Below are 5,849 nucleotides of genomic sequence, written 5' to 3' on the forward strand. Positions count from 1 at the left end.
TTTGGGAGTGGAGTCTATGGGATTCTTTAAATACACGATCATGTCATCTGTAAAGAGGGAGAGTTTTATTTCTTCTTTCCCTATTTGGATCCCCTTTATGTCTGCATCTTGACAAAATCTTTTAACTACACACTTTCGCATAAAAAAGATAGAAGAATATCACCTTAATTCAGGCTTCTTATGAAAACTCAGGCTTTTGTTTTTTCTAACAATAAAACTATAATTAAGGGAACCAATTTTAAGAATGTTGAGTGATATTTAAAAAACTCAGCAGTTGATTGTCAATAAAACAGATGTAATATTACCATAGATGTGACTATTTTGAAAATTTTAAATATACAAAGTGTTCAATTGCAGGGGAAACAAAGGATGAGGCCACAATGCTTGATAAGAAATGTACTTATTATCTTGCCCATGTAATTGTAACCCCTCTGTACGGTATTTTCACAATAAAAAAGTGTTCAATTGCTCCTTTTATTGTTTTAATTTTTAATTTTAAGTTTGCAAAGTCCTGGGGTTTGAATTCAGGGCCTGGGCATTTTCTCTGAGCTATTTTTCACTCAGTGCTGATGTCTCTACCATTTGAGCCATAGCTCCCCGTCTAGCTTTTGGCTACTTGACTAGACCTAAGAGTCTCACATACTTCCCTGTAAGCCTCAGATCTCAGCTCTTGAGTAGCTAGAATTACAGGTGTGAGCCACCTACACGCAATCATTCTTAGAACTTTATTTAGTAGGAGCCATTTTCTCCACCAATGCAGAAGATTTTAATGAGCTAGAACTTGCGTAGAAAGAAATCAAAATCACCTATGAGAGGAATTCTGTCCTCACAATAAAAGACCTTAAACTGTCTAGACCTCTGAGCTCAACTTTGCCCCCTGTAACGTTCACATCTGGCTCACCTCCCTGCCATGTCTGAACAGATGATGAGGAAATAGGTCGAAGTTCCCCTCTCCCCCATCCCTGAAACCTCAAAACTCACTGAGATGCCCTGAGCCTCTGCTGGAGCATGAAGGGTGTGTCTCCATCCTCTCCCTTTCCCATTCACTAAATTAGTCCTGGTTATTTCCAATCTCTGGAGACTTGATAATTGGATAAGGGACATTCTTAGAAGGATCTGGGGCTGGCAATCTTCTTCTCACGAAAAAGTCACTATGTACTCTAAACCCATGGATCTCAAGTTCAAGGATGTCATCCTATGGTGTGACTTGAAAAAATGTGTGACTCAGTGGCTCAGGCCTGAGATCTGAGGATGGTGGTTCAAAGCCTGCTTAGGGAAGCAAAGTCCCTGAGACTCATCTCCAATTAACCACCAAAAAGAAGTCAGAAATGGAAGTATGGCTCAAGTGTTAGAGTACCAACCCTCGGCAGAAAAGTTAAATTGGAGCCTGAGTCACTAAGTTCAAGCCCAGCATATTTCTAGTGAGGTGTGTACACACACACACACACACACACACACACACACACACGCACACTCACTACAGGAAAACTGGTAGGTCAATAGGAATTTACTTTGATTTCTGCATTTCTTTGGATAATTGTTATTTCTTCCAGATCAGGTAGACAGTAGAAGAAAATGAATTTCCTTTTACATCATTTGCAAACCTTTGTTGGTGTCATACCAGACATTCAACAAATGGCCCCAGAAGATTATGATTTTTACTTTTCCAGAAATAGCCCAGATTACTTTAGGAAATAATTGGTTCTATTTTTTCTCGTGTGTGTGTGTGTGTGTGTGTGTGTGTGTGTGTGTGTGTGTATCTGTGCTAGTCCTGGAGCTTGAAACTCAGGGCCTGGGCACTGTCCCTGAGCATTTCAAGGCTAGTACTCTACCACTAGAGCCTCAGTTCCACTTCCAGCTTTTATGGTGGTTAATTAGAGATAAGAGCTCTTTCCTTCCCAGGCTGGCTTTGAACCACAATCTCATGATTACAGGTTCAAGCCACCAGCATCTGGTAAAATATTTTTTTTCTTTAGATCACATTGTATTAACTGTTCATGGAAGTATGAATAATTAAGTATTTGGCGACCTTTTGTAATTTTCAAAATAAGACAATATAATTGTGATTGCCGTTGACAGTAACAGCAGGCTGTTTCTGTCTATCCTTTTCTGACCTATCCTGTGGCACCCCAGCCAGGATGACCTCATAAAGAATTAAAAATAAATGTTAAAGTTAAGTCACAGAACCTGAGCTGTCTTTGAACCATGATCTTCAGAACTCAGACTCTTGAATAGCTGGGATTACAAGCATCACCTGTGTCCACCTCAATGAGAGGACTTCATCATTATGAAGAGAGGTGGTTGTGAAAATAAATAGAAAAACACTAACAATACACTGAAATTGGAGGATACTCTCCAAGGTGTCCCAGCCAGCCTCAAAAATATATCTAAACCCACCCACCCCATTTCTGTTCTTTTTTTTATTGTGAACATACTGTACAGAGGGGTTACAATTACATGAGCAAGATAATGAGTACATTTCTTATCAAGCACTATAGCCTCCTTCTTTGCCCATTTCTATTCTGATACCAACGGAAACCTTTCTTATGGTATTGGAGTATTAAATGATGCTGATAAAGCTCAGTGGAATTACAAAGTTCTGATATTCATCAACTAGCACATGAGTGCTGTTTTACAGGGTCTCTGGGTTTGTGATCTAATCCTGAAGCGGATGAAAGCCATAACAATGATGGCCAAGTCTTGTGAAGTAAGGATGACTGTGGTCCATGTTTACAATTTCACAATTTGAACTCTTGATTCAACACTTTAGCGCACTGGCTGATGTCCTACCACCTGGACCATGCCTCAAATCCCCAGGTTTTTATTTTTAGTGTTCCCCTATAGTTTGAATGATGGTTAGGATCTGAAGACTTAGATGTGCAAGAAAATAATTGAGTTGTCTCCGAAGATGCACATACTATTATTTTAAAAACATAAAAATAAATGTATTTCCATGGTGTAATTCCTTTCAATAAATTACCTCAAATAATAAATTTTAGGGAGTTCAAATATGTTTTGTCTGATGATAAGATGAACTTAAGAGGAGTGGAGGTAGACAAATGGAGAGAAGAAGGGTGGGCAATATTGATCATAATACTCAATGTACATATGTGAAAATGGAACTGAGTAACTTGAGGGTGTAGATGGGATTGGAAGAGATGCAGGGTGGGTTATGTGTGGAAAGAATGACAGAAGAGGGGTGATATCTTGAAGTTAATAAATATCCATCATTGTGGGGGATTCTTATATATGGAAGCTACATTTAGCTTACAAACTCATCAGTAAATGTGCAGTTATATAAATTATAAATGTGCAAGTATATACAAATGTATTCACTGACATATGGTAGATTCAAGGGAGATCTCTGGTAGTATAATTCCTTAGAAAGGCAAAATCAAAGTTCAGCAAAATAAAACACCAGGAAGTAGGTACTAAAAAGGGGTGGTGTGGGGTCAAGGAGAGGGATAAATGAATGATGAGGAGAAAGGTGAGAATGCACACAATAATCTAATGTATATCTTACATAAAACTAAGGTGAGTGAGGGAAGGGATGAGTAGGGGAGGGATAGGTGAGAATATTGAAAGGGATAACATTGATCAAGACCTACTGCATTCACAAGTTTCTTTGTTAATGGCATTTCTTCTGTACAACTACTTAGAGATTATAATAATAATTTTAAACAAAGACATTTATCTAGAAGCATTGTACTCATAAACTGACATGTTGGACTGAAATCCTTTTGCATAAATATATACATAAATTTGACTTAAAACTCAAATGGAAGCTGGGTACTGGTGGCTCACACCTGTAATCCTAGCTACTCAGGTGGCTGCAATCTGAGGATCATTGTTCGAAGCCAACCTAGGCAGAAAAGTCCCAGTGAGAATCTTATCTCCAATTAACCACTTAAAACCTGTAAGCGGTGTTGTGGCTCACAGTAGTTGAGTGCTAGCCTTGAGAATAAAAAGGCTCAGGGACAGCACTCAGGCCCGGAGTTCAAGCTCTAAAACCAATTTTAAAAATTCAATGGGACCAGGTGCCAGTGCCTCACACCTGTAATCCTAGCTACTCAGGAGGCTGAGATCTGAGGGACTGTCATTCCACGCCAGCCTGGGTGGAAAAGTCTGTAAGAATCTTATCTCCAATAAACCACTAGAAAACCAGAAGTGGTGCTGTGGCTCAAGCAATAGAGTGCTCGCCTTAAGCTGAAGAGCTGAGGGACAGCACCCAGGCCAAGAGTTCAAGCCCCATGACTGACAAAAAAAGAAAAAAATCAAATGGGATTGGAGAAAGAACACCCCCAAATTTCTGTAGTATTTGAAAATAAAAATTGAAATGGCCAATTTCTTTTTTTTTTTTTTTTTTGCCGGTCGTGGGGCTTGAACTCTGGGCCTGGGCGCTGTCCCTCAGCTCTTCAGCTCAAGGCAAGCGCTCTACCACTTGAGCTACAGCGCCACTTCCGGTTTTCTGGTGGTTTATTGGAGATAGGAGTCTCACGGTCTTTCCTGCCCGGGCTGGCTTTGAACTGCGATCCTCAGATCTCAGCTTCCTGAGTAGCTAGGATTACAGGCGTGAGCCACCAGCGCCCGGCTGAAATGGCCAATTTCTAAAACATGAAAATTGCAATTTCAGATACTGGACTCATTTAATTGAATTGAATGATGTTTATCTTTATCATAGCATCATACGGAAAATAATAATAACAACATATAACATACTTTTTCATTTTTTAAAATATATATTCATCACTTAAGGATATAACAAAAGGATCTTTTGATCTCTTCACTATTTCCTCGATCTAGTTCTAGCAACTATTGTCTTCTCAAATTATAATAATGACTCCCAGATAGCTTTCAAACAAATTCTTCCCTGTGCTACAGAAATAATAAGATAAAGTAAAATAATAAGATAAAATAACAAAACAAAATAGAATAATAGAACTTATCCAAAAACCCAGGCTCTGATGGCCCACACCTATAATCCTAGCTACTCAGGAGGCTGAGATCTGAGGATCATGGTTCAAAGCCAGCCTGGGCAGGGAAGTCCATGAGATTTTTACCTCCAATTAAACATCAAATAGCCAGAAATAGAGCTGTGGCTCAAGTGATAAGAGTGCTGGCCTTGAACACAAAAGCTCAAAGATAATTCCCAGGTCCTGGGTTCAAGATCAGAAAAAAAATCCCAGGTTAAATCAGCCTTTTTCAGGCCAAATGTATTTTCTCACTGTTTCTCATACTTCACAAAGTTTTAAGGAGAGGTCCAAAGTTCTAAATCAGGGATTATCTTTTCTTGAACAACAGCAAATTCTTCCCAGTTTCCTGAATTGTAGTTAAATCAAATCCTTTATTGAATTCCAATTTTGAGATAAAGATGGTTAATAAGATTGAAGGAAGTTGTGGCTACTGCCAGGATGCCATTGAGCTGAGAAAGAAGATCACAAAAGTTTTTTGAGTTCTCCTTCTTCTAAGTGGAAGCTCAGCTAAAGCTTACTTTGTAATTACCTATATATATATATATATATATATATATATATATATATTAAAAGTACTGTACAGAGGGGTTGCATTTACATGAGTAATGTAATGAGTACATTTCCTATCAAGCATTGTTACCTCCTTTGCTTCTTTTGTATGTTCTTCTCCCATGGTATAACCTCTGTTTTCACTGTATTTGACTCCAGTGCCCTCATCTTGTATATACATTTTTCTAATTTGGGGAGGGGAAGAGAAATAGCAAAATGCTGAAATAAGGATTCAGGTCAACTCATTGTAACAATGAGATATACAAGATGCTATGTTGAAAACTTGGCTCCGGCCGAAATTTTCTGAATAGAGACCCAGAAACACAA

General features: G+C 38.6%; 1 pseudogene; it reads right to left on the minus strand.

The window, feature by feature from the left end:
- Positions 1–960, minus strand: part of LOC106000713 — an 11,684-nt pseudogene extending 10,724 nt beyond the window's left edge.
- Positions 961–5,849: the final 4,889 nt, after the last annotated feature.

The sequence above is a fragment of the Dipodomys ordii genome, unplaced genomic scaffold (assembly GCF_000151885.1).
Source record: "Dipodomys ordii isolate 6190 unplaced genomic scaffold, Dord_2.0 Scaffold235, whole genome shotgun sequence".
NCBI classification, from domain to species: domain Eukaryota; kingdom Metazoa; phylum Chordata; class Mammalia; order Rodentia; family Heteromyidae; genus Dipodomys; species Dipodomys ordii.